Source organism: Arachis hypogaea, chromosome 4 (genome assembly GCF_003086295.3).
Source record: "Arachis hypogaea cultivar Tifrunner chromosome 4, arahy.Tifrunner.gnm2.J5K5, whole genome shotgun sequence".
In the NCBI taxonomy this organism is placed as follows: domain Eukaryota; kingdom Viridiplantae; phylum Streptophyta; class Magnoliopsida; order Fabales; family Fabaceae; genus Arachis; species Arachis hypogaea.
In genome coordinates, this window is record NC_092039.1 from 61,773,076 (window position 1) to 61,779,822 (window position 6,747).

The following is a 6,747-nucleotide window of genomic DNA, read 5'->3' on the forward strand; positions in this document are numbered from 1 at the left end:
AGAGCTTATTATTCATTGAAGGCTTGGTGGCAAATGTTACAACAGCCTTTGGCTTAGTTTTACTCAACATTCCTTCACCACAGACACATGGCTCACCTTTTCTTCCTATGATCATTGATGCCCAGCATCTCTTTGGATTACTAAGTGTTTTGTAGCTAGGTTGCTCTTGATGGTGGACTTTCAGTTGGCAATCCCAAATCAGTTGATCTAAGTGGCCAATTTTTGAAATACTCTTCAGAACTTACTTGTCCAAGCATATCCTGGTACAAAAACACCACATGCATGTGTCCTAGGGTCTAAGCTATTGGTGTCTAGCCTTATTGTTTGTTTCTTTGCCACTTTTTGGCTTTTCTCTTTCTTTTTCTTTCTATTTTGATTCATTTTCAAGGGATTTTCAATGATACAAGGCTTCATAACAGCAAACCAGTTCACACTTCTAGGAAAATGTCATTATGCAGCTTTTATTTTATGAGTTATGTATTAAATCAAACAAATACCACCACTAGCTTTCATTCTAACTTTTGCAACATTGGATATTCACTTTCTAATTCAAACATTTTTCTTTTATTCAAGCAGAAGGGAAATAAAACAAGATTCAAGATAATGAATGATGACAATTATTATGCAGATCACTTTCAAGCTAACTACTCAAAACATAAAAATGCTGAACAAAGAGCAATTGGAGGCATATCATGTTTCAGACATACATCTTCCTTATTTAATTTTAAATTATGAAAGAACCTCACCATCTTCTAGTTGTTATGTCCCTGGTTTTTGTTTTATTCTCCCTTCTTCTTCTTTCTCTTCCAGAGCTTGGAATAGTATTGAGCTTCTTCACCAGGGCACCTTCTATCCCAGACAGAGTCTATGAAACCTGAGAGTCCTGCTGCCTCCAATCTTTGATGCATCTATGATGAATGCCTCTCGGTCTTTGCCCTCTGACGGTCTCTTAACTCTTGGCATTGCTCAAATGGTTTGTTTTGTGGATTCAATGCTGGCATGCTATGGGTCAAATAATCTAACTTTGCTTGTGTATCCTCATCATACTCTATTCTATCTGTGTGCCTACTTTCTTCAATGGTATGATGTATATTCTTCCACTGATACAAGTTGTGAGTATATTCCCCATACTTAGCTTGACTCAAATACAATTTATCATATGATTCTTTAAAATCTTTTGATTGTTCATTTTTCCCTTCAAAGCTTCTTGTTTGAAATTCTTGTTGTTAGGCCATCATTTGTTGCTGCCAGCTCTCTTGTCTCTCCTCCATTATGCGCTGCCAAGCTTTATTTTGCTCTCTATCCTTCAAATATTGCTCCCGGTGCTCTAGATATTGATCTTGTTGTGCCTGCATGAGTTGTTGAGATATTTCCTCAATTGTTCTTTTCATTTCACTCAACTCTAATGCATTAGGAGCTTGTTCTTCCCCTCTTTGTAGCCTTCTCTTTTTGGGAGTTCTTACCTCTTCTTTGTCATCCTCTTCATTGATTGCATGAGGCTTGGCCTCCAAGGGTGTTAGCATGTAGATTTTGTTTTCCAAGGGGCACACTTCTCTAAGCACATGTGACCCTTCTCCTTTGTCTTGTCATGGCCGTGCTTTCTCTTCTTGTCTTCACCTCAATCTTCTTTTTTTCCTGTTCAATTAAATCAAAATGTTAAGCCTTAGGATAAAAGTATAGCACGGTGATGTAGTGATGAATGCTTAAACTTATTTATCATGTTCCTTAGTCATAAAGAACCAATTGTGCTCCTTAGACAGTGAATCAAGAATTGGTGAACACCAAACTTGTCTCTTGCTAAGGGATTAATGTAAAATGCAAGTAATTCATCACAATTGGTATCTTCATCATAAGATACATTTTATTTTCTATCATGAATTCCTAAAATGAAACAATATATGATCCATTCATGCATGACTTTGATTTTATGAACAAAAATTAATTCTTCTGAAAATCAATGCATGTGTAGACACCAAACTTAATGTTTGGCCATATACTTCATCAAAATGATTAAGCATATAGTCTAAGAAAGCTTGAAAAGCCAATTTGGAGTGCCTTCAGGCACACCAAACTTAAAAGTCTAGCATATGCTCTAAAACAGTGCATGCAACTATCAGGTATGTTCATGAGAATTCAAAATCATGCTAGACTGATCATAGATTATTGAATTTAAAAACAAGGCAAAAATCTTAGATCATGGGTTTCCTCCCATGGAGTGCTCTTTTATTGTCATTAGCTTGACATTGGCCCCTCATTAGGGTGATAGATGACTGTAGTGTCTCAGATTGTCTCCCCTCACTGTGATCTTCCTTTTAGTGCCTTGATGCTCAATTTTAGCATGCTCTAGTGAGAGTATTTTGCTGACAGTGTAGTAGTCATCAGCTTGTTGGCTTGCCCCTAATTGTTGGTAGATGATGAGCGGATAATTTATACGAATTTTGGCATTGTTTTTAGGTAGTTTTTAGTAAGTTCAACCTACTTTTAGGGATGTTTTCATTAATTTTTATGTTAAATTCACATTTCTGGACTTTGCTATGAGTTTGTGTGTTTTTCTATGATTTCAGGTAATTTTTGGCTGAAATTGAGGGACTTGAGCAAAACTCTGATAGGAGGCTGACAAAGGACTGCTGATGCTGTTGGAATCTGACCTCCCTGCACTCGAAATGGATTTTCTAGAGCTACAGAACTTCAAATGGCGCGCTCTCAACGGCGTTGGAAAGTAGACATCTAGAGCTTTTCAGAAATATATAATAGTCCATACTTTATTCGGGAATTGATGACGTAAACTGGCGCTCAACGCCAGTTCCATGTTGCTGTCTGGAGTAAAACGCCAGAAACACGTCACGACCCGGAGTTGAACGCCCAAAACACGTTACAACTTGGCGTTCAACTCCAAAAGAAGCCTCAGCTCGTGGATAGATCATGCTCAGCCCAAACACACACCAAGTGGGCCCCGGAAGTGGATTTATGCATCAATTACTTACTCATGTAAACCCTAGTAGCTAGTCTAGTATAAATAGGATAATTTACTATTGTATTAGACATCTTTGGTCTCAGTTTTATTTTATTCTTCATCTGAGGAGACTATTGATCACGTTTTGGGGGGCTGGCCATTCGGCCATGCCTGAACCTTTCACTTATGTATTTTCAACGGTGGAGTTTCTACACACCATAGATTAAGGGTGTGGAGCTCTGCTGTACCTCAAGCTTCAATGCAATTACTTTTATTTTCAATCCAATTCGAATTATTCCTATTCTAAGATATTCGTTGCACTTCAACTTGATGAATGCGATGATCCGTGACACTCATCATCATTCTCACCTGTGAACGCGCGTGATTGACAACCACTTCCGTTCTACCCTAGACCGGGCGCATATCTCTTGGATTCCTTAATCAGAATCTTCGTGGTATAAGCTAGAATTGATGGCGGCATTCATGGGAATCCGGAAGGTCTAACCTTGTCTGTGGTATTCCGAGTAGGATTCCAGATTTGAATGACTGTGACGAGCTTCAAACTCCTGAAGGCTGGGCGTTAGTGACAGACGCAAAAGAATCAAGGGATTCTACTCCAACCTAATTGAGAACCGACAGATGATTAGTTGTGCTGTGACAGAGCATTTGGACTGTTTTCACTGAGAGGATGGGACGTAGCCATTGACAACAGTGATGCCCTACATACAGCTTGCCATAGAAGGGAGTGATAAAATTGGATAAAAGCAATAGGAAAGCAGAGATTCGAGAGGAGCACAGCATCTCCATACACCTATCTGAAATCTCCATCATTGGATTACATGAGTAACTTTATCTTTATTTTATGTTTATTATTTATTAATTTTTGAAAATCCATAATCAATTACTATCCGCCTGACTGAGATTTACAAGATGACCATAGCTTGCTTCATACCAACAATCTTTGTGGAATCGACCCTTACTCACGTAAGGTTTATTACTTGGACGACCCAGTACACTTGCTGGTTAGTTGAACGGAGTTGTGTCCACACATAGCAAAGAGCCATTATAATTATTCCATACAACAACAAAGAGTACAACATTGATGATCACAATTTCGTCCACCAAGTTTTTGGCGCCGTTGGCGGGATGGTTCGAGTATGGACAACTGACGGTTCATCTTGTTGCTCAGATTAGGTAATTTTCTTTTTATTTTCTTTTCAAAAAAGTTTTCAAAAATCTTTCAAAAATTTTTCTTTATTGTCGTTTTCTTAAAATATAATTTTTGAAAAAATAATAAAAATACAAAAAAAATCATAAAATCATAAAAATCAAAAATATTTTGTGTTTCTTGTTCAAGTCTTGAGTCAACTTTTAAGTTTGGTGTCAATTGCATGCTTTAAAATATTTTTCTTGCATTTTTTGAAAATTCATGCATTCATGGTGTTCTTCATGATCTTCAAGTTGTTCTTGACAAGTCTTCTTGTTTGATCTTGATGTTTTCTTGTTTTGTGTTGTTTGTTGTTTTTCATATGCATTTTTTGTTTGTTAGAGTCCATGCATTAAAGATTTCTAAGTTTGGTGTCTTGCATGTTTTCTTTGCATCAAAAATCTTTCAAAATTATGTTCTTGATGTTCATCATGATCTTCATAGTGTCCTTGGTGTTCATCTTGACATTCATAGTGTTCTTGCATGCATTCTTTGTTTTGATCCATAAAGAAAAGAGAAAAACACAAAAATGACGTTTTTAATTTTTCTCTCTCATCATTAAAAATTTAAAAATCAAAAAAAATATATTTTTCTTATTTCTCTCCAAATTTTTGAAAATTTGAGTTGACTTGGTCAACAATTTTTAAAATTAGTTGTTTCTTACAAGTCAAGTCAAATTTTTAATTTAAAAAAAAAATCTTATCTTTTTAAAACTTTTTCAAAAATTAAATCTTTTTCATTTTTCTTTTTAATTTTCGAAAATTCTTTAAAATGTTTTTCAAAAAAAATCTTTTTCTTAATTTTATCTTAATTTTCGAAATTATGCTAACAATTAATATGATTGATTCAAAAATTTGAAGTTTGTTACTTTCTTGTTAAGAAAGGTTCAATCTTTAAATTCTAGAATCTTATCTTGTAGTTTCTTGTTAGTAAAGTAATCAATTTTAATTTTAAAAATTAAATCTTTTTCAAAAATATCTTATCTAACTTATTATCTTCTTATCTTTTCAAATTTTATTTTAATATCTTTTTCAACTAATTATTTGACTTTTTGTTTGTTTCTTATCTTTTTCAAAACCACCTAACTACTTTTCCCCCTCTAGTTTTCGAAAATACCTCCCTCTTTTTCAAAAAAATTCTTTTTAATTGTTTAAATTTTAATTTCAATCATATCTTATCTTTAATTTTCGAAAATCACTAACCACTTTTTCAAAATTATTTTCGAAATTCCCTCTCTCATCTTCTTCTATTTATTTATTTATTTACTAACACTTCTCTTCATCTCTTATCACCTCCCCTATCCTTACTATTTATACAGACTATTCATCCCTCTCTTTCCATTATCCCCTTTCTTCTTCTACTAATAATAAGGATCCTCTTTACTGTGACATAGAGAATTCCTCTTCCTTTTCTTTTTCTCTTCTCTTTCATATGAGCAGGAACAAGGAAAAAGGCACTCTTGTTGAAGCTGATCCTGAACCTGAAAGGACTCTGAAGAGGAAGTCAAGAGAAGCTAAACTACAACAATCCAGAGGCAACCTTTCTAAAATTTTCGAACAAGAGAAGGAGATGGCAGCCGAACCCAACAACAATAAAGCAAGGAGAATGCTTGGTGACTTTACAAAACCAACGTCCAAATTTGATGAAAGAAGCATCTCCATTCCTGCCATTGGAGCCAACAATTTTGAGCTTAAGCCTCAACTAATTGCTTTAATGCAACAAAACTGCAAGTTTTATGGACTTCCATCTGAAGATCCTTACCAGTTTTTAACTGAGTTCTTGCAAATTTGTGAGACTGTTAAGACAAATGGAGTAGATCCTGAAGTCTACAGGCTCATGCTTTTCCCTTTTGCTGTAAGAGACAGAGCTAGAACATGGTTGGACTCACAACCTAAAGATAGCCTGGACTCCTGGGATAAGCTGGTCACGGCCTTCTTGGATAAATTCTTTCCTCCTCAAAAGCTGAGCAAGCTTAGAGTGGATGTTCAGACCTTCATGCAAAAAGATGGTGAATCCCTCTATGAAGCTTGGGAAAGATACAAGCAGATGACCAAAAAGTGTCCTTCTGACATGTTTTTAAAATGGACCATATTAGATATATTCTATTATGGTTTATCTGAGTTTTCGAAAATGTCACTGGACCGTTCTGCAGGTGGATCCATTCACCTAAAGAAAATGCCTGCAGAAGCTCAAGAACTTATTGACATGGTTGCAGATAACCAGTTCATGTACACTTCTGAGAGGAATTCCGTGAATAATGGGATGCCTCAGAGGAAGGGAGTTCTTGAAATTGATACTCTGAATGCCATATTGGCTCAAAACAAAGTGTTGACTCAGCAAGTCAACATGATCTCTCAAAGTCTGAATGGATGGCAAAATGCATCCATCAGTACTAAAGAGGCAGCTTTTGAAGAAGCTTATGATCCTGAGAACCCTGCAATGGCAGAGGTTAATTACATGGGTGAACCTTATGGAAACACCTATAACTCATCATGGAGAAATCATCCAAATTTGTCATGGAAGGATCAACAAAAGCCTCAACAAGGCTTTAACAATGGTGGAAGAAATAGGCTCAATAATAACAAGC

General features: G+C 35.7%; 1 non-coding gene across 1 annotated transcript; it reads right to left on the minus strand.

Moving 5' to 3' along the window:
• Window positions 1-6,128: 6,128 nt before the first annotated feature.
• On the minus strand, window positions 6,129-6,232 carry LOC112798832 (small nucleolar RNA R71). The gene has a single exon (XR_003200429.1). It is a non-coding gene; the product is annotated as a small nucleolar RNA R71 (small nucleolar RNA).
• Window positions 6,233-6,747: the final 515 nt, after the last annotated feature.